The sequence below is a fragment of the Lissotriton vulgaris genome, chromosome 8 (genome assembly GCF_964263255.1).
Source record: "Lissotriton vulgaris chromosome 8, aLisVul1.2, whole genome shotgun sequence".
Classification (NCBI taxonomy): domain Eukaryota; kingdom Metazoa; phylum Chordata; class Amphibia; order Caudata; family Salamandridae; genus Lissotriton; species Lissotriton vulgaris.
In genome coordinates, this window is record NC_141696.1 from 545,726,770 (window position 1) to 545,748,812 (window position 22,043).

Genomic DNA, 22,043 nt, shown 5'->3' on the forward strand with positions numbered 1-22,043 from the left:
GGCCTGCACCTCTGAAAAGCTAATACCAGCTCTAAGCACGCAATGAAGATCATGCTGGGGACTTTTTCATGCTTGGTCTGTGAATACACATGAAATTCAGTGTCAACTTACCCTTTCTCAAATGATATCACTATCATTTATAAGTGTCCCCTTTTATTTTGTCCCAGCATTGGACACGTCTTACAGCAAGTCAGCACTTATTTATCTATTTCTGCAGTGGCTAGACCCTAAAGAGAAAGAATAAAAAGCTGTTCATAACAACATAAGAAACACATGTTGCATTTTTTCTCAAATGCTTATTCCCTTTGTGCAAATCGGAATGCCAAGCTGAATAACTGGGTCACAGATTCTGGCTAATTATCTTTCCCTTGAATGCAAGTAGCAATAAAAACTGCCTAATGCAGGACTAAAGCATTCCTTGCAAGCCTCTAACATCATAACATAACTGAGCTGCTGGTAGCAAGCTAAGCAATACCTTCCCAAAATGAGAAGTACATGTGCTAATCCGCTCAATCAGCGCTCGATCAGGCTCGATCAGGCGAGATATAGAAAAGGTGGAAAGGGTCCAAATGGCTGTCCCTTCCTTTTTAGGGTGGGTCCTTCTGACTATCATAGGATTGCTTGTAAGAGTGGCCAGGGTCAGAGAAAAAACTTTCAACCCTTCTTAGTGTTCTATCCAGAAGCAGGCATTTTCTGTGCCTTTAATTTCAGGCTTTTCCCAGCAGTCTCTGTTCTGCCTATGTAAATTAACTAAAGCAGTGCTTATTCATCACTTACTCTAATGTACTTACTGTCTAGAAATCTCTGCCTAAGTATGCTTTTTTTCTTTTTCAGTGAAATTCTAAATGTTTTTTCTGCCCAGTCTATGGCAGTAGAATGCTGCTTATGATGCCACATTTTGTTGAATCACCAAGGTACAACTACAGAGGAATATATGAGTCTGAACGACATGGAACTCTTAGCTAACACATCACAATGTGTGATGCTTGCCAACCAAGCACTAGATTCTGGAGCGCTGATGATCAGAACATTCTGCTCCTGAAGGAAAGGAAAGACAGCTTGATGGAAAATAAAGTCTCAGTTTATATTAACGCTCTCTCTCTCCCAATATCTATCTATCTATCTATCTATCTATCTATCTATCTATCTATCTATCTATCTATCTATCTATCTATCTATCTATCTATCTATCTATCTATCTATCTATCTATCTATCTATCTATCTATCTATCTATCTATCTATCTATCTATCTATCTATCTACTTATCTATCTATCTATCTATCTATCTATCTATCTATCTATCTATCTATCTATCTATCTATCTATCTATCTATCTATCTATCTATCTATCTATCTTTATATATGGATACCTGCGTACACATACATATAGATATGCCATGCATTCCTTTAGATTTGTTCCAACCTCTTACCATTTATTTGAGAATCCCTACTTTTCAAGTGACTGCAAATGAAGTCATTTCCGGCACTTTTTGGCCGGTGCAAGGTAACAAAAACACATGCCAACTTTTAATACAAATCATTGGTCTCTTTATTAACGCGCACTGTCAAACATGGGGCTTTCACACGTCAGGTAAACATGATAACCAATACACAACAGAAGCAGATGTAGATTGCTTATCAATGCCAGGATAGAATAGTTGTGAATTGAGTAATAGAAGGGCCCCTGAATTGATACTTATTATATACAGCCTGTAAGATAGTGAAAAATGCAGGCTAGGAAAGGAGATGCAAATATCAATGTATTAGAAAAATACATAAAGAGGAGTGATTTGCTTTTATTCATTCAAGGCTAGAAAAAATCAACATACTATTGCAAGCATTCATACACCACCAAATAGAAATAAACAATTCTGACATTAAACGTAAAGGTGACGATGCATTTGTATCATCACCTTGAGAAGGGTCACCGAGGAATTGAGCCCAGGGCTTCTGCACTTAAACACCAGAAACACTCCACTAAACTAAGATGCCTGTTGGTGCCAACAATTCCCAAAGTTAATGCATGTTCTAGGTGAGCAATGAACAGAATGCAGGGCTCTTTTCAAAGCGAGGTCTGTGAATCAACAGATACATCCACATGCCAATTACTTTAGTGTTTTTAAGAGAATTCACTTTCTTGGAATGAGTCTGCATGAAACCATCTTCAGGGCCTGGACAATTTCATGGCAAAACGGCACCTCTCAACATTGCAGCCAAGACAATATAACAACTATTTCTGCCCGGTTTCGAACCGGGGACCTTTCGCGTGTGAGGCGAACGTGATAACCACTACACTACAGAAACAGATGTCTACAGTTGATTCTTCTGTGATGAAACTTCTCAAAACAGGCTATTCCAAGGGCCTCTGGTTTTAGATTTCTTTCATGCAACCTTCCCAGACAGCCCTAGCTGAACGCTTGTATATGCCATGCAAGTTCAGCATTTTTGCAAAATGCTTAAAGAGAAATGTTTCCTATTTGCTCAGGCAGGGCAAGGTTAAAAGCATGAGACTCTAGCAAATATTCATCCACTACCGCAAAGAGAAAATTGATATTGGCTTTGAAATGCATACTTCAATACTACTTTAAAAAAGCACCAATGAAAGGGCTCATCCGGGATTTGAACCCGGGACCTCTCGCACCCAAAGCGAGAATCATACCCCTAGACCAACGAGCCTTCGAAAGGCCTGCACCTCTGAAAAGCTAATACCAGCTCTAAGCACGCAATGAAGATCATGCTGGGGACTTTTTCATGCTTGGTCTGTGAATACACATGAAATTCAGTGTCAACTTACCCTTTCTCAAATGATATCACTATCATTTATAAGTGTCCCCTTTTATTTTGTCCCAGCATTGGACACGTCTTACAGCAAGTCAGCACTTATTTATCTATTTCTGCAGTGGCTAGACCCTAAAGAGAAAGAATAAAAAGCTGTTCATAACAACATAAGAAACACATGTTGCATTTTTTCTCAAATGCTTATTCCCTTTGTGCAAATCGGAATGCCAAGCTGAATAACTGGGTCACAGATTCTGGCTAATTATCTTTCCCTTGAATGCAAGTAGCAATAAAAACTGCCTAATGCAGGACTAAAGCATTCCTTGCAAGCCTCTAACATCATAACATAACTGAGCTGCTGGTAGCAAGCTAAGCAATACCTTCCCAAAATGAGAAGTACATGTGCTAATCCGCTCAATCAGCGCTCGATCAGGCTCGATCAGGCGAGATATAGAAAAGGTGGAAAGGGTCCAAATGGCTGTCCATTCCTTTTTAGGGTGGGTCCTTCTGACTATCATAGGATTGCTTGTACGAGTGGCCAGGGTCAGAGAAAAAACTTTCAACCCTTCTCAGTGTTCTATCCAGAAGCAGGCATTTTCTGTGCCTTTAATTTCAGGCTTTTCCCAGCAGTCTCTGTTCTGCCTATGTAAATTAACAAAAGCAGTGCTTATTCATCATTTACTCTAATGTCCTTACTGTCCAGAAAGCTCTGCCTAAGTATGCTTTTTTTCTTTTTCAGTGAAATTCTAAATGTTTTTTCTGCCCAGTCTATGGCAGTAGAATGCTGCTTATGATGCCACATTTTGTTGAATCACCAAGGTACAACTACAGAGGAATATATGAGTCTGAACGACATGGAACTCTTAGCTAACACATCACAATGTGTGATGCTTGCCAACCAAGCACTAGATTCTGGAGCGCTGATGATCAGAACATTCTGCTCCTGAAGGAAAGGAAAGACAGCTTGATGGAAAATAAAGTCTCAGTTTATATTAACGCTCTCTCTCTCCCAATATCTATCTATCTATCTATCTATCTATCTATCTATCTATCTATCTATCTATCTATCTATCTATCTATCTATCTATCTATCTATCTATCTATCTATCTATCTATCTATCTATCTATCTATCTATCTATCTATCTATCTATCTATCTATCTATCTATCTATCTATCTATCTATCTATCTTTATATATGGATACCTGCGTACACATACATATAGATATGCCATGCATTCCTTTAGATTTCTTCCAACCTCTTACCATTTATTTGAGAATCCCTACTTTTCAAGTGACTGCAAATGAAGTCATTTCCGGCACTTTTTGGCCGGTGCAAGGTAACAAAAACACATGCCAACTTTTAATACAAATCATTGGTCTCTTTATTAACGCGCACTGTCAAACATGGGGCTTTCACACGTCAGGTAAACATGATAACCAATACACAACAGAAGCAGATGTAGATTGCTTATCAATGCCAGGATAGAATAGTTGTGAATTGAGTAATAGAAGGGCCCCTGAATTGATACTTATTATATACAGCCTGTAAGATAGTGAAAAATGCAGGCTAGGAAAGGAGATGCAAATATCAATGTATTAGAAAAATACATAAAGAGGAGTGATTTGCTTTTATTCATTCAAGGCTAGAAAAAATCAACATACTATTGCAAGCATTCATACACCACCAAATAGAAATAAACAATTCTGACATTAAACGTAAAGGTGACGATGCATTTGTATCATCACCTTGAGAAGGGTCACCGAGGAATTGAGCCCAGGGCTTCTGCACTTAAACACCAGAAACACTCCACTAAACTAAGATGCCTGTTGGTGCCAACAATTCCCAAAGTTAATGCATGTTCTAGGTGAGCAATGAACAGAATGCAGGGCTCTCATGAAAGCGAGGTCTGTGAATCAACAGATACATCCACATGCCAATTACTTTAGTGTTTTTAAGAGAATTCACTTTCTTGGAATGAGTCTGCATGAAACGGCACCTCTCAACATTGCAGCCAAGACAATATAACAACTGTTTCTGCCCGGTTTCGAACCAGGGACCTTTCGCGTGTGAGGCGAACGTGATAACCACTACACTACAGAAACAGATGTCTACAGTTGATTCTTCTGTGATGAAACTTCTCAAAACAGGCTATTCCAAGGGCCTCTGGTTTTAGATTTCTTTCATGCAACCTTCCCAGACAGCCCTAGCTGAACGCTTGTATATGCCATGCAAGTTCAGCATTTTTGCAAAATGCTTAAAGAGAAATGTTTCCTATTTGCTCAGGCAGGGCAAGGTTAAAAGCATGAGACTCTAGCAAATATTCATCCACTACTGCAAAGAGAAAATTGATATTGGCTTTGAAATGCATACTTCAATACTACTTTAAAAAAGCACCAATGAAAGGGCTCGTCCGGGATTTGAACCCGGGACCTCTCGCACCCAAAGCGAGAATCATACCCCTAGACCAACGAGCCTTCGAAAGGCCTGCACCTCTGAAAAGCTAATACCAGCTCTAAGCACGCAATGAAGATCATGCTGGGGACTTTTTCATGCTTGGTCTGTGAATACACATGAAATTCAGTGTCAACTTACCCTTTCTCAAATGATATCACTATCATTTATAAGTGTCCCCTTTTATTTTGTCCCAGCATTGGACACGTCTTACAGGAAGTCAGCACTTATTTATCTATTTCTGCAGTGGCTAGACCCTAAAGAGAAAGAATAAAAAGCTGTTCATAACAACATAAGAAACACATGTTGCATTTTTTCTCAAATGCTTATTCCCTTTGTGCAAATCGGAATGCCAAGCTGAATAACTGGGTCACAGATTCTGGCTAATTATCTTTCCCTTGAATGCAAGTAGCAATAAAAACTGCCTAATGTAGGACTAAAGCATTCCTTGCAAGCCTTTAACATCATAACATAACTGAGCTGCTGGTAGCAAGCTAAGCAATACCTTCCCAAAATGAGAAGTACATGTGCTAATCCGCTCAATCAGCGCTCGATCAGGCTCGATCAGGCGAGATATAGAAAAGGTGGAAAGGGTCCAAATGGCTGTCCCTTCCTTTTTAGGGTGGGTCCTTCTGACTATCATAGGATTGCTTGTATAAGTGGCCAGGGTCAGAGAAAAAACTTTCAACCCTTCTCAGTGTTCTATCCAGAAGCAGGCATTTTCTGTGCCTTTAATTTCAGGCTTTTCCCAGCAGTCTCTGTTTTGCCTATGTAAATTAACAAAAGCAGTGCTTATTCATCACTTACTCTAATGTCCTTACTGTCCAGAAAGCTCTGCCTAAGTATGCTTTTTTTCTTTTTCAGTGAAATTCTAAATGTTTTTTCTGCCCAGTCTATGGCAGTAGAATGCTGCTTATGATGCCCCATTTTGTTGAATCACCAAGGTACAACTACAGAGGAATATATGAGTCTGAACGACATGGAACTCTTAGCTAACACATCACAATGTGTGATGCTTGCCAACCAAGCACTAGATTCTGGAGCGCTGATGATCAGAACATTCTGCTCCTGAAGGAAAGGAAAGACAGCTTGATGGAAAATAAAGTCTCAGTTTATATTAACGCTCTCTCTCTCCCAATATCAATATCTATCTATCTATCTATCTATCTATCTATCTATCTATCTATCTATCTATCTATCTATCTATCTATCTATCTATCTATCTATCTATCTATCTATCTATCTATCTATCTATCTATCTATCTATCTATCTATCTATCTATCTATCTATCTATCTATATATGGATACCTGCGTACACATACATATAGATATGCCATGCATTCCTTTAGATTTGTTCCAACCTCTTACCATTTATTTGAGAATCCCTACTTTTCAAGTGACTGCAAATGAAGTCATTTCCGGCACTTTTTGGCCGGTGCAAGGTAACAAAAACACATGCCAACTTTTAATACAAATCATTGGTCTCTTTATTAACGCGCACTGTCAAACATGGGGCTTTCACACGTCAGGTAAACATGATAACCAATACACAACAGAAGCAGATGTAGATTGCTTATCAATGCCAGGATAGAATAGTTGTGAATTGAGTAATAGAAGGGCCCCTGAATTGATACTTATTATATACAGCCTGTAAGATAGTGAAAAATGCAGGCTAGGAAAGGAGATGCAAATATCAATGTATTAGAAAAATACATAAAGAGGAGTGATTTGCTTTTATTCATTCAAGGCTAGAAAAAATCAACATACTATTGCAAGCATTCATACACCACCAAATAGAAATAAACAATTCTGACATTAAACGTAAAGGTGACGATGCATTTGTATCATCACCTTGAGAAGGGTCACCGAGGAATTGAGCCCAGGGCTTCTGCACTTAAACACCAGAAACACTCCACTAAACTAAGATGCCTGTTGGTGCCAACAATTCCCAAAGTTAATGCATGTTCTAGGTGAGCAATGAACAGAATGCAGGGCTCTTTTCAAAGCGAGGTCTGTGAATCAACAGATACATCCACATGCCAATTACTTTAGTGTTTTTAAGAGAATTCACTTTCTTGGAATGAGTCTGCATGAAACCATCTTCAGGGCCTGGACAATTTCATGGCAAAACGGCACCTCTCAACATTGCAGCCAAGACAATATAACAACTATTTCTGCCCGGTTTCGAACCGGGGACCTTTCGCGTGTGAGGCGAACGTGATAACCACTACACTACAGAAACAGATGTCTACAGTTGATTCTTCTGTGATGAAACTTCTCAAAACAGGCTATTCCAAGGGCCTCTGGTTTTAGATTTCTTTCATGCAACCTTCCCAGACAGCCCTAGCTGAACGCTTGTATATGCCATGCAAGTTCAGCATTTTTGCAAAATGCTTAAAGAGAAATGTTTCCTATTTGCTCAGGCAGGGCAAGGTTAAAAGCATGAGACTCTAGCAAATATTCATCCACTACCGCAAAGAGAAAATTGATATTGGCTTTGAAATGCATACTTCAATACTACTTTAAAAAAGCACCAATGAAAGGGCTCATCCGGGATTTGAACCCGGGACCTCTCGCACCCAAAGCGAGAATCATACCCCTAGACCAACGAGCCTTCGAAAGGCCTGCACCTCTGAAAAGCTAATACCAGCTCTAAGCACGCAATGAAGATCATGCTGGGGACTTTTTCATGCTTGGTCTGTGAATACACATGAAATTCAGTGTCAACTTACCCTTTCTCAAATGATATCACTATCATTTATAAGTGTCCCCTTTTATTTTGTCCCAGCATTGGACACGTCTTACAGCAAGTCAGCACTTATTTATCTATTTCTGCAGTGGCTAGACCCTAAAGAGAAAGAATAAAAAGCTGTTCATAACAACATAAGAAACACATGTTGCATTTTTTCTCAAATGCTTATTCCCTTTGTGCAAATCGGAATGCCAAGCTGAATAACTGGGTCACAGATTCTGGCTAATTATCTTTCCCTTGAATGCAAGTAGCAATAAAAACTGCCTAATGCAGGACTAAAGCATTCCTTGCAAGCCTCTAACATCATAACATAACTGAGCTGCTGGTAGCAAGCTAAGCAATACCTTCCCAAAATGAGAAGTACATGTGCTAATCCGCTCAATCAGCGCTCGATCAGGCTCGATCAGGCGAGATATAGAAAAGGTGGAAAGGGTCCAAATGGCTGTCCATTCCTTTTTAGGGTGGGTCCTTCTGACTATCATAGGATTGCTTGTACGAGTGGCCAGGGTCAGAGAAAAAACTTTCAACCCTTCTCAGTGTTCTATCCAGAAGCAGGCATTTTCTGTGCCTTTAATTTCAGGCTTTTCCCAGCAGTCTCTGTTCTGCCTATGTAAATTAACAAAAGCAGTGCTTATTCATCACTTACTCTAATGTCCTTACTGTCCAGAAAGCTCTGCCTAAGTATGCTTTTTTTCTTTTTCAGTGAAATTCTAAATGTTTTTTCTGCCCAGTCTATGGCAGTAGAATGCTGCTTATGATGCCACATTTTGTTGAATCACCAAGGTACAACTACAGAGGAATATATGAGTCTGAACGACATGGAACTCTTAGCTAACACATCACAATGTGTGATGCTTGCCAACCAAGCACTAGATTCTGGAGCGCTGATGATCAGAACATTCTGCTCCTGAAGGAAAGGAAAGACAGCTTGATGGAAAATAAAGTCTCAGTTTATATTAACGCTCTCTCTCTCCCAATATCTATCTATCTATCTATCTATCTATCTATCTATCTATCTATCTATCTATCTATCTATCTATCTATCTATCTATCTATCTATCTATCTATCTATCTATCTATCTATCTATCTATCTATCTATCTATCTATCTATCTATCTATCTATCTTTATATATGGATACCTGCGTACACATACATATAGATATGCCATGCATTCCTTTAGATTTCTTCCAACCTCTTACCATTTATTTGAGAATCCCTACTTTTCAAGTGACTGCAAATGAAGTCATTTCCGGCACTTTTTGGCCGGTGCAAGGTAACAAAAACACATGCCAACTTTTAATACAAATCATTGGTCTCTTTATTAACGCGCACTGTCAAACATGGGGCTTTCACACGTCAGGTAAACATGATAACCAATACACAACAGAAGCAGATGTAGATTGCTTATCAATGCCAGGATAGAATAGTTGTGAATTGAGTAATAGAAGGGCCCCTGAATTGATACTTATTATATACAGCCTGTAAGATAGTGAAAAATGCAGGCTAGGAAAGGAGATGCAAATATCAATGTATTAGAAAAATACATAAAGAGGAGTGATTTGCTTTTATTCATTCAAGGCTAGAAAAAATCAACATACTATTGCAAGCATTCATACACCACCAAATAGAAATAAACAATTCTGACATTAAACGTAAAGGTGACGATGCATTTGTATCATCACCTTGAGAAGGGTCACCGAGGAATTGAGCCCAGGGCTTCTGCACTTAAACACCAGAAACACTCCACTAAACTAAGATGCCTGTTGGTGCCAACAATTCCCAAAGTTAATGCATGTTCTAGGTGAGCAATGAACAGAATGCAGGGCTCTCATGAAAGCGAGGTCTGTGAATCAACAGATACATCCACATGCCAATTACTTTAGTGTTTTTAAGAGAATTCACTTTCTTGGAATGAGTCTGCATGAAACCATCTTCAGGGCCTGGACAATTTCATGGCAAAACGGCACCTCTCAACATTGCAGCCAAGACAATATAACAACTGTTTCTGCCCGGTTTCGAACCAGGGACCTTTCGCGTGTGAGGCGAACGTGATAACCACTACACTACAGAAACAGATGTCTACAGTTGATTCTTCTGTGATGAAACTTCTCAAAACAGGCTATTCCAAGGGCCTCTGGTTTTAGATTTCTTTCATGCAACCTTCCCAGACAGCCCTAGCTGAACGCTTGTATATGCCATGCAAGTTCAGCATTTTTGCAAAATGCTTAAAGAGAAATGTTTCCTATTTGCTCAGGCAGGGCAAGGTTAAAAGCATGAGACTCTAGCAAATATTCATCCACTACTGCAAAGAGAAAATTGATATTGGCTTTGAAATGCATACTTCAATACTACTTTAAAAAAGCACCAATGAAAGGGCTCGTCCGGGATTTGAACCCGGGACCTCTCGCACCCAAAGCGAGAATCATACCCCTAGACCAACGAGCCTTCGAAAGGCCTGCACCTCTGAAAAGCTAATACCAGCTCTAAGCACGCAATGAAGATCATGCTGGGGACTTTTTCATGCTTGGTCTGTGAATACACATGAAATTCAGTGTCAACTTACCCTTTCTCAAATGATATCACTATCATTTATAAGTGTCCCCTTTTATTTTGTCCCAGCATTGGACACGTCTTACAGGAAGTCAGCACTTATTTATCTATTTCTGCAGTGGCTAGACCCTAAAGAGAAAGAATAAAAAGCTGTTCATAACAACATAAGAAACACATGTTGCATTTTTTCTCAAATGCTTATTCCCTTTGTGCAAATCGGAATGCCAAGCTGAATAACTGGGTCACAGATTCTGGCTAATTATCTTTCCCTTGAATGCAAGTAGCAATAAAAACTGCCTAATGCAGGACTAAAGCATTCCTTGCAAGCCTTTAACATCATAACATAACTGAGCTGCTGGTAGCAAGCTAAGCAATACCTTCCCAAAATGAGAAGTACATGTGCTAATCCGCTCAATCAGCGCTCGATCAGGCTCGATCAGGCGAGATATAGAAAAGGTGGAAAGGGTCCAAATGGCTGTCCCTTCCTTTTTAGGGTGGGTCCTTCTGACTATCATAGGATTGCTTGTATAAGTGGCCAGGGTCAGAGAAAAAACTTTCAACCCTTCTCAGTGTTCTATCCAGAAGCAGGCATTTTCTGTGCCTTTAATTTCAGGCTTTTCCCAGCAGTCTCTGTTTTGCCTATGTAAATCAACAAAAGCAGTGCTTATTCATCACTTACTCTAATGTCCTTACTGTCCAGAAAGCTCTGCCTAAGTATGCTTTTTTTCTTTTTCAGTGAAATTCTAAATGTTTTTTCTGCCCAGTCTATGGCAGTAGAATGCTGCTTATGATGCCCCATTTTGTTGAATCACCAAGGTACAACTACAGAGGAATATATGAGTCTGAACGACATGGAACTCTTAGCTAACACATCACAATGTGTGATGCTTGCCAACCAAGCACTAGATTCTGGAGCGCTGATGATCAGAACATTCTGCTCCTGAAGGAAAGGAAAGACAGCTTGATGGAAAATAAAGTCTCAGTTTATATTAACGCTCTCTCTCTCCCAATATCTATCTATCTATCTATCTATCTATCTATCTATCTATCTATCTATCTATCTATCTATCTATCTATCTATCTATCTATCTATCTATCTATCTATCTATCTATCTATCTATCTATCTATCTATCTATCTATCTATCTATCTATCTATCTATCTATCTATCTATCTATCTATCTATCTATCTATCTATCTTTATATATGGATACCTGCGTACACATACATATAGATATGCCATGCATTCCTTTAGATTTGTTCCAACCTCTTACCATTTATTTGAGAATCCCTACGTTTCAAGTGACTGCAAATGAAGTCATTTCCGGCACTTTTTGGCCGGTGCAAGGTAACAAAAACACATGCCAACTTTTAATACAAATCATTGGTCTCTTTATTAACGCGCACTGTCAAACATGGGGCTTTCACACGTCAGGTAAACATGATAACCAATACACAACAGAAGCAGATGTAGATTGCTTATCAATGCCAGGATAGAATAGTTGTGAATTGAGTAATAGAAGGGCCCCTGAATTGATACTTATTATATACAGCCTGTAAGATAGTGAAAAATGCAGGCTAGGAAAGGAGATGCAAATATCAATGTATTAGAAAAATACATAAAGAGGAGTGATTTGCTTTTATTCATTCAAGGCTAGAAAAAATCAACATACTATTGCAAGCATTCATACACCACCAAATAGAAATAAACAATTCTGACATTAAACGTAAAGGTGACGATGCATTTGTATCATCACCTTGAGAAGGGTCACCGAGGAATTGAGCCCAGGGCTTCTGCACTTAAACACCAGAAACACTCCACTAAACTAAGATGCCTGTTGGTGCCAACAATTCCCAAAGTTAATGCATGTTCTAGGTGAGCAATGAACAGAATGCAGGGCTCTTATGAAAGCGAGGTCTGTGAATCAACAGATACATCCACATGCCAATTACTTTAGTGTTTTTAAGAGAATTCACTTTCTTGGAATGAGTCTGCATGAAACCATCTTCAGGGCCTGGACAATTTCATGGCAAAACGGCACCTCTCAACATTGCAGCCAAGACAATATAACAACTATTTCTGCCCGGTTTCGAACCGGGGACCTTTCGCGTGTGAGGCGAACGTGATAACCACTACACTACAGAAACAGATGTCTACAGTTGATTCTTCTGTGATGAAACTTCTCAAAACAGGCTATTCCAAGGGCCTCTGGTTTTAGATTTCTTTCATGCAACCTTCCCAGACAGCCCTAGCTGAACGCTTGTATATGCCATGCAAGTTCAGCATTTTTGCAAAATGCTTAAAGAGAAATGTTTCCTATTTGCTCAGGCAGGGCAAGGTTAAAAGCATGAGACTCTAGCAAATATTCATCCACTACCGCAAAGAGAAAATTGATATTGGCTTTGAAATGCATACTTCAATACTACTTTAAAAAAGCACCAATGAAAGGGCTCATCCGGGATTTGAACCCGGGACCTCTCACACCCAAAGCGAGAATCATACCCCTAGACCAACGAGCCTTCGAAAGGCCTGCACCTCTGAAAAGCTAATACCAGCTCTAAGCACGCAATGAAGATCATGCTGGGGACTTTTTCATGCTTGGTCTGTGAATACACATGAAATTCAGTGTCAACTTACCCTTTCTCAAATGATATCACTATCATTTATAAGTGTCCCCTTTTATTTTGTCCCAGCATTGGACACGTCTTACAGCAAGTCAGCACTTATTTATCTATTTCTGCAGTGGCTAGACCCTAAAGAGAAAGAATAAAAAGCTGTTCATAACAACATAAGAAACACATGTTGCATTTTTTCTCAAATGCTTATTCCCTTTGTGCAAATCGGAATGCCAAGCTGAATAACTGGGTCACAGATTCTGGCTAATTATCTTTCCCTTGAATGCAAGTAGCAATAAAAACTGCCTAATGCAGGACTAAAGCATTCCTTGCAAGCCTCTAACATCATAACATAACTGAGCTGCTGGTAGCAAGCTAAGCAATACCTTCCCAAAATGAGAAGTACATGTGCTAATCCGCTCAATCAGCGCTCGATCAGGCTCGATCAGGCAAGATATAGAAAAGGTGGAAAGGGTCCAAATGGCTGTCCATTCCTTTTTAGGGTGGGTCCTTCTGACTATCATAGGATTGCTTGTACGAGTGGCCAGGGTCAGAGAAAAAACTTTCAACCCTTCTCAGTGTTCTATCCAGAAGCAGGCATTTTCTGTGCCTTTAATTTCAGGCTTTTCCCAGCAGTCTCTGTTCTGCCTATGTAAATTAACAAAAGCAGTGCTTATTCATCACTTACTCTAATGTCCTTACTGTCCAGAAAGCTCTGCCTAAGTATGCTTTTTTTCTTTTTCAGTGAAATTCTAAATGTTTTTTCTGCCCAGTCTATGGCAGTAGAATGCTGCTTATGATGCCACATTTTGTTGAATCACCAAGGTACAACTACAGAGGAATATATGAGTCTGAACGACATGGAACTCTTAGCTAACACATCACAATGTGTGATGCTTGCCAACCAAGCACTAGATTCTGGAGCGCTGATGATCAGAACATTCTGCTCCTGAAGGAAAGGAAAGACAGCTTGATGGAAAATAAAGTCTCAGTTTATATTAACGCTCTCTCTCTCCCAATATCTATCTATCTATCTATCTATCTATCTATCTATCTATCTATCTATCTATCTATCTATCTATCTATCTATCTATCTATCTATCTATCTATCTATCTATCTATCTATCTATCTATCTATCTATCTATCTATCTATCTATCTATCTATCTATCTATCTATCTATCTATCTATCTATCTATCTATCTATCTATCTATCTATCTATCTATCTATCTATCTATCTATCTATCTATCTATCTATCTATCTATCTTTATATATGGATACCTGCGTACACATACATATAGATATGCCATGCATTCCTTTAGATTTCTTCCAACCTCTTACCATTTATTTGAGAATCCCTACTTTTCAAGTGACTGCAAATGAAGTCATTTCCGGCACTTTTTGGCCGGTGCAAGGTAACAAAAACACATGCCAACTTTTAATACAAATCATTGGTCTCTTTATTAACGCGCACTGTCAAACATGGGGCTTTCACACGTCAGGTAAACATGATAACCAATACACAACAGAAGCAGATGTAGATTGCTTATCAATGCCAGGATAGAATAGTTGTGAATTGAGTAATAGAAGGGCCCCTGAATTGATACTTATTATATACAGCCTGTAAGATAGTGAAAAATGCAGGCTAGGAAAGGAGATGCAAATATCAATGTATTAGAAAAATACATAAAGAGGAGTGATTTGCTTTTATTCATTCAAGGCTAGGAAAAATCAACATACTATTGCAAGCATTCATACACCACCAAATAGAAATAAACAATTCTGACATTAAACGTAAAGGTGACGATGCATTTGTATCATCACCTTGAGAAGGGTCACCGAGGAATTGAGCCCAGGGCTTCTGCACTTAAACACCAGAAACACTCCACTAAACTAAGATGCCTGTTGGTGCCAACAATTCCCAAAGTTAATGCATGTTCTAGGTGAGCAATGAACAGAATGCAGGGCTCTCATGAAAGCGAGGTCTGTGAATCAACAGATACATCCACATGCCAATTACTTTAGTGTTTTTAAGAGAATTCACTTTCTTGGAATGAGTCTGCATGAAACCATCTTCAGGGCCTGGACAATTTCATGGCAAAACGGCACCTCTCAACATTGCAGCCAAGACAATATAACAACTGTTTCTGCCCGGTTTCGAACCAGGGACCTTTCGCGTGTGAGGCGAACGTGATAACCACTACACTACAGAAACAGATGTCTACAGTTGATTCTTCTGTGATGAAACTTCTCAAAACAGGCTATTCCAAGGGCCTCTGGTTTTAGATTTCTTTCATGCAACCTTCCCAGACAGCCCTAGCTGAACGCTTGTATATGCCATGCAAGTTCAGCATTTTTGCAAAATGCTTAAAGAGAAATGTTTCCTATTTGCTCAGGCAGGGCAAGGTTAAAAGCATGAGACTCTAGCAAATATTCATCCACTACTGCAAAGAGAAAATTGATATTGGCTTTGAAATGCATACTTCAATACTACTTTAAAAAAGCACCAATGAAAGGGCTCGTCCGGGATTTGAACCCGGGACCTCTCGCACCCAAAGCGAGAATCATACCCCTAGACCAACGAGCCTTCGAAAGGCCTGCACCTCTGAAAAGCTAATACCAGCTCTAAGCACGCAATGAAGATCATGCTGGGGACTTTTTCATGCTTGGTCTGTGAATACACATGAAATTCAGTGTCAACTTACCCTTTCTCAAATGATATCACTATCATTTATAAGTGTCCCCTTTTATTTTGTCCCAGCATTGGACACGTCTTACAGGAAGTCAGCACTTATTTATCTATTTCTGCAGTGGCTAGACCCTAAAGAGAAAGAATAAAAAGCTGTTCATAACAACATAAGAAACACATGTTGCATTTTTTCTCAAATGCTTATTCCCTTTGTGCAAATCGGAATGCCAAGCTGAATAACTGGGTCACAGATTCTGGCTAATTATCTTTCCCTTGAATGCAAGTAGCAATAAAAACTGCCTAATGCAGGACTAAAGCATTCCTTGCAAGCCTTTAACATCATAACATAACTGAGCTGCTGGTAGCAAGCTAAGCAATACCTTCCCAAAATGAGAAGTACATGTGCTAATCCGCTCAATCAGCGCTCGATCAGGCTCGATCAGGCGAGATATAGAAAAGGTGGAAAGGGTCCAAATGGCTGTCCCTTCCATTTTAGGGTGGGTCCTTCTGACTATCATAGGATTGCTTGTATAAGTGGCCAGGGTCAGAGAAAAAACTTTCAACCCTTCTCAGTGTTCTATCCAGAAGCAGGCATTTTCTGTGCCTTTAATTTCAGGCTTTTCCCAGCAGTCTCTGTTTTGCCTATGTAAATCAACAAAAGCAGTGCTTATTCATCACTTACTCTAATGTCCTTACTGTCCAGAAAGCTCTGCCTAAGTATGCTTTTTTTCTTTTTCAGTGAAATTCTAAATGTTTTTTCTGCCCAGTCTATGGCAGTAGAATGCTGCTTATGATGCCACATTTTGTTGAATCACCAAGGTACAACTACAGAGGAATATATGAGTCTGAACGACATGGAACTCTTAGCTAACACATCACAATGTGTGATGCTTGCCAACCAAGCACTAGATTCTGGAGCGCTGATGATCAGAACATTCTGCTCCTGAAGGAAAGGAAAGACAGCTTGATGGAAAATAAAGTCTCAGTTTATATTAACGCTCTCTCTCTCCCAATATCTATCTATCTATCTATCTATCTATCTATCTATCTATCTATCTATCTATCTATCTATCTATCTATCTATCTATCTATCTATCTATCTATCTATCTATCTATCTATCTATCTATCTATCTATCTATCTATCTATCTATCTATCTATCTATCTATCTATCTATCTATCTATCTATCTATCTATCTATCTTTATATATGGATACCTGCGTACACATACATATAGATATGCCATGCATTCCTTTAGATTTCTTCCAACCTCTTACCATTTATTTGAGAATCCCTACTTTTCAAGTGACTGCAAATGAAGTCATTTCCGGCACTTTTTGGCCGGTGCAAGGTAACAAAAACACATGCCAACTTTTAATACAAATCATTGGTCTCTTTATTAACGCGCACTGTCAAACATGGGGCTTTCACACGTCAGGTAAACATGATAACCAATACACAACAGAAGCAGATGTAGATTGCTTATCAATGCCAGGATAGAATAGTTGTGAATTGAGTAATAGAAGGGCCCCTGAATTGATACTTATTATATACAGCCTGTAAGATAGTGAAAAATGCAGGCTAGGAAAGGAGATGCAAATATCAATGTATTAGAAAAATACATAAAGAGGAGTGATTTGCTTTTATTCATTCAAGGCTAAAAAAAATCAACATACTATTGCAAGCATTCATACACCACCAAATAGAAATAAACAATTCTGACATTAAACGTAAAGGTGACGATGCATTTGTATCATCACCTTGAGAAGGGTCACCGAGGAATTGAGCCCAGGGCTTCTGCACTTAAACACCAGAAACACTCCACTAAACTAAGATGCCTGTTGGTGCCAACAATTCCCAAAGTTAATGCATGTTCTAGGTGAGCAATGAACAGAATGCAGGGCTCTCATGAAAGCGAGGTCTGTGAATCAACAGATACATCCACATGCCAATTACTTTAGTGTTTTTAAGAGAATTCACTTTCTTGGAATGAGTCTGCATGAAACCATCTTCAGGGCCTGGACAATTTCATGGCAAAACGGCACCTCTCAACATTGCAGCCAAGACAATATAACAACTGTTTCTGCCCGGTTTCGAACCAGGGACCTTTCGCGTGTGAGGCGAACGTGATAACCACTACACTACAGAAACAGATGTCTACAGTTGATTCTTCTGTGATGAAACTTCTCAAAACAGGCTATTCCAAGGGCCTCTGGTTTTAGATTTCTTTCATGCAACCTTCCCAGACAGCCCTAGCTGAACGCTTGTATATGCCATGCAAGTTCAGCATTTTTGCAAAATGCTTAAAGAGAAATGTTTCCTATTTGCTCAGGCAGGGCAAGGTTAAAAGCATGAGATTCTAGCAAATATTCATCCACTACTGCAAAGAGAAAATTGATATTGGCTTTGAAATGCATACTTCAATACTACTTTAAAAAAGCACCAATGAAAGGGCTCGTCTGGGATTTGAACCCGGGACCTCTCGCACCCAAAGCGAGAATCATACCCCTAGACCAACGAGCCTTCGAAAGGCCTGCACCTCTGAAAAGCTAATACCAGCTCTAAGCACGCAATGAAGATCATGCTGGGGACTTTTTCATGCTTGGTCTGTGAATACACATTAAATTCAGTGTCAACTTACCCTTTCTCAAATGATATCACTATCATTTATAAGTGTCCCCTTTTATTTTGTCCCAGCATTGGACACGTCTTACAGGAAGTCAGCACTTATTTATCTATTTCTGCAGTGGCTAGACCCTAAAGAGAAAGAATAAAAAGCTGTTCATAACAACATAAGAAACACATGTTGCATTTTTTCTCAAATGCTTATTCCCTTTGTGCAAATCGGAATGCCAAGCTGAATAACTGGGTCACAGATTCTGGCTAATTATCTTTCCCTTGAATGCAAGTAGCAATAAAAACTGCCTAATGCAGGACTAAAGCATTCCTTGCAAGCCTTTAACATCATAACATAACTGAGCTGCTGGTAGCAAGCTAAGCAATACCTTCCCAAAATGAGAAGTACATGTGCTAATCCGCTCAATCAGCGCTCGATCAGGCTCGATCAGGCGAGATATAGAAAAGGTGGAAAGGGTCCAAATGGCTGTCCCTTCCTTTTTAGGGTGGGTCCTTCTGACTATCATAGGATTGCTTGTATAAGTGGCCAGGGTCAGAGAAAAAACTTTCAACCCTTCTCAGTGTTCTATCCAGAAGCAGGCATTTTCTGTGCCTTTAATTTCAGCCTTTTCCCAGCAGTCTCTGTTTTGCCTATGTAAATCAACAAAAGCAGTGCTTATTCATCACTTACTCTAATGTCCTTACTGTCCAGAAAGCTCTGCCTAAGTATGCTTTTTTTCTTTTTCAGTGAAATTCTAAATGTTTTTTCTGCCCAGTCTATGGCAGTAGAATGCTGCTTATGATGCCACATTTTGTTGAATCACCAAGGTACAACTACAGAGGAATATATGAGTCTGAACGACATGGAACTCTTAGCTAACACATCACAATGTGTGATGCTTGCCAACCAAGCACTAGATTCTGGAGCGCTGATGATCAGAACATTCTGCTCCTGAAGGAAAGGAAAGACAGCTTGATGGAAAATAAAGTCTCAGTTTATATTAACGCTCTCTCTCTCCCAATATCTATCTATCTATCTATCTATCTATCTATCTATCTATCTATCTATCTATCTATCTATCTATCTATCTATCTATCTATCTATCTATCTATCTATCTATCTATCTATCTATCTATCTATCTATCTATCTATCTATCTTTATATATGGATACCTGCGTACACATACATATAGATATGCCATGCATTCCTTTAGATTTCTTCCAACCTCTTACCATTTATTTGAGAATCGACTGCAAATGAAGTCATTTCCGGCACTTTTTGGCCGGTGCAAGGTAACAAAAACACATGCCAACTTTTAATACAAATCATTGGTCTCTTTATTAACGCGCACTGTCAAACATGGGGCTTTCACACGTCAGGTAAACATGATAACCAATACACAACAGAAGCAGATGTAGATTGCTTATCAATGCCAGGATAGAATAGTTGTGAATTGAGTAATAGAAGGGCCCCTGAATTGATACTTATTATATACAGCCTGTAAGATAGTGAAAAATGCAGGCTAGGAAAGGAGATGCAAATATCAATGTATTAGAAAAATACATAAAGAGGAGTGATTTGCTTTTATTCATTCAAGGCTAGAAAAAATCAACATACTATTGCAAGCATTCATACACCACCAAATAGAAATAAACAATTCTGACATTAAACGTAAAGGTGACGATGCATTTGTATCATCACCTTGAGAAGGGTCACCGAGGAATTGAGCCCAGGGCTTCTGCACTTAAACACCAGAAATACTCCACTAAACTAAGATGCCTGTTGGTGCCAACAATTCCCAAAGTTAATGCATGTTCTAGGTGAGCAATGAACAGAATGCAGGGCTCTTATGAAAGCGAGGTCTATGAATCAACAGATACATCCACATGCCAATTACTTTAGTGTTTTTAAGAGAATTCACTTTCTTGGAATGAGTCTGCATGAAACCATCTTCAGGGCCTGGACAATTTCATGGCAAAACGGCACCTCTCAACATTGCAGCCAAGACAATATAACAACTGTTTCTGCCCGGTTTCGAACCAGGGACCTTTCGCGTGTGAGGCGAACGTGATAACCACTACACTACAGAAACAGATGTCTACAGTTGATTTTTCTGTGATGAAACTTCTCAAAACAGGCTATTCCAAGGGCCTCTGGTTTTAGATTTCTTTCATGCAACCTTCCCAGACAGCCCTAGCTGAACGCTTGTATATGCCATGCAAGTTCAGCATTTTTGCAAAATGCTTAAAGAGAAATGTTTCCTATTTGCTCAGGCAGGGCAAGGTTAAAAGCATGAGACTCTAGCAAATATTCATCCACTACTGCAAAGAGAAAATTGATATTGGCTTTGAAATGCATACTTCAATACTACTTTAAAAAAGCACCAATGAAAGGGCTCGTCCGGGATTTGAACCCGGGACCTCTCGCACCCAAAGCGAGAATCATACCCCTAGACCAACGAGCCTTCGAAAGGCCTGCACCTCTGAAAAGCTAATACCAGCTCTAAGCACGCAATGAAGATCATGCTGGGGACTTTTTCATGCTTGGTCTGTGAATACACATGAAATTCAGTGTCAACTTACCCTTTCTCAAATGATATCACTATCATTTATAAGTGTCCCCTTTTATTTTGTCCCAGCATTGGACACGTCTTACAGGAAGTCAGCACTTATTTATCTATTTCTGCAGTGGCTAGACCCTAAAGAGAAAGAATAAAAAGCTGTTCATAACAACATAAGAAACACATGTTGCATTTTTTCTCAAATGCTTATTCCCTTTGTGCAAATCGGAATGCCAAGCTGAATAACTGGGTCACAGATTCTGGCTAATTATCTTTCCCTTGAATGCAAGTAGCAATAAAAACTGCCTAATGCAGGACTAAAGCATTCCTTGCAAGCCTTTAACATCATAACATAACTGAGCTGCTGGTGCAATACCTTCCCAAAATGAGAAGTACATGTGCTAATCCGCTCAATCAGGCTCGATCAGGCGAGATATAGAAAAGGTGGAAAGGGTCCAAATGGCTGTCCCTTCCTTTTTAGGGTGGGTCCTTCTGACTATCATAGGATTGCTTGTATAAGTGGCCAGGGTCAGAGAAAAAACTTTCAACCCTTCTCAGTGTTCTATCCAGAAGCAGGCATTTTCTGTGCCTTTAATTTCAGGCTTTTCCCAGCAGTCTCTGTTTTGCCTATGTAAATCAACAAAAGCAGTGCTTATTCATCACTTACTCTAATGTCCTTACTGTCCAGAAAGCTCTGCCTAAGTATGCTTTTTTTCTTTTTCAGTGAAATTCTAAATGTTTTTTCTGCCCAGTCTATGGCAGTAGAATGCTGCTTATGATGCCACATTTTGTTGAATCACCAAGGTACAACTACAGAGGAATATATGAGTCTGAACGACATGGAACTCTTAGCTAACACATCACAATGTGTGATGCTTGCCAACCAAGCACTAGATTCTGGAGCACTGATGATCAGAACATTCTGCTCCTGAAGGAAAGGAAAGACAGCTTGATGGAAAATAAAGTCTCAGTTTATATTAACGCTCTCTCTCTCCCAATATCTATCTATCTATCTATCTATCTATC

At 39.4% G+C, this 22,043-nt stretch overlaps 14 non-coding genes across 14 annotated transcripts; all 14 read right to left on the bottom strand.

The window, feature by feature from the left end:
* Window positions 1-2,232: 2,232 nt before the first annotated feature.
* Window positions 2,233-2,305, bottom strand: TRNAV-CAC (transfer RNA valine (anticodon CAC)). The gene has a single exon. It is a non-coding gene; the product is annotated as a tRNA-Val (tRNA).
* A 300-nt stretch (window positions 2,306-2,605) lies between these two features.
* Window positions 2,606-2,677, bottom strand: TRNAP-UGG (transfer RNA proline (anticodon UGG)). Its single transcript has one exon. It is a non-coding gene; the product is annotated as a tRNA-Pro (tRNA).
* Window positions 2,678-4,810: 2,133 nt separating this feature from the next.
* On the bottom strand, window positions 4,811-4,883 carry TRNAV-CAC (transfer RNA valine (anticodon CAC)). Its single transcript has one exon. It is a non-coding gene; the product is annotated as a tRNA-Val (tRNA).
* A 300-nt stretch (window positions 4,884-5,183) lies between these two features.
* TRNAP-UGG (transfer RNA proline (anticodon UGG)) lies at window positions 5,184-5,255 on the bottom strand. Its single transcript has one exon. It is a non-coding gene; the product is annotated as a tRNA-Pro (tRNA).
* A 2,147-nt stretch (window positions 5,256-7,402) lies between these two features.
* Window positions 7,403-7,475, bottom strand: TRNAV-CAC (transfer RNA valine (anticodon CAC)). The gene has a single exon. It is a non-coding gene; the product is annotated as a tRNA-Val (tRNA).
* A 300-nt stretch (window positions 7,476-7,775) lies between these two features.
* Window positions 7,776-7,847, bottom strand: TRNAP-UGG (transfer RNA proline (anticodon UGG)). Its single transcript has one exon. It is a non-coding gene; the product is annotated as a tRNA-Pro (tRNA).
* Window positions 7,848-9,986: 2,139 nt separating this feature from the next.
* Window positions 9,987-10,059, bottom strand: TRNAV-CAC (transfer RNA valine (anticodon CAC)). Its single transcript has one exon. It is a non-coding gene; the product is annotated as a tRNA-Val (tRNA).
* Window positions 10,060-10,359: 300 nt separating this feature from the next.
* TRNAP-UGG (transfer RNA proline (anticodon UGG)) lies at window positions 10,360-10,431 on the bottom strand. Its single transcript has one exon. It is a non-coding gene; the product is annotated as a tRNA-Pro (tRNA).
* Window positions 10,432-12,610: 2,179 nt separating this feature from the next.
* On the bottom strand, window positions 12,611-12,683 carry TRNAV-CAC (transfer RNA valine (anticodon CAC)). Its single transcript has one exon. It is a non-coding gene; the product is annotated as a tRNA-Val (tRNA).
* Window positions 12,684-15,294: 2,611 nt separating this feature from the next.
* TRNAV-CAC (transfer RNA valine (anticodon CAC)) lies at window positions 15,295-15,367 on the bottom strand. The gene has a single exon. It is a non-coding gene; the product is annotated as a tRNA-Val (tRNA).
* A 300-nt stretch (window positions 15,368-15,667) lies between these two features.
* On the bottom strand, window positions 15,668-15,739 carry TRNAP-UGG (transfer RNA proline (anticodon UGG)). The gene has a single exon. It is a non-coding gene; the product is annotated as a tRNA-Pro (tRNA).
* Window positions 15,740-17,918: 2,179 nt separating this feature from the next.
* TRNAV-CAC (transfer RNA valine (anticodon CAC)) lies at window positions 17,919-17,991 on the bottom strand. The gene has a single exon. It is a non-coding gene; the product is annotated as a tRNA-Val (tRNA).
* Window positions 17,992-20,476: 2,485 nt separating this feature from the next.
* On the bottom strand, window positions 20,477-20,549 carry TRNAV-CAC (transfer RNA valine (anticodon CAC)). The gene has a single exon. It is a non-coding gene; the product is annotated as a tRNA-Val (tRNA).
* Window positions 20,550-20,849: 300 nt separating this feature from the next.
* On the bottom strand, window positions 20,850-20,921 carry TRNAP-UGG (transfer RNA proline (anticodon UGG)). Its single transcript has one exon. It is a non-coding gene; the product is annotated as a tRNA-Pro (tRNA).
* Window positions 20,922-22,043: the final 1,122 nt, after the last annotated feature.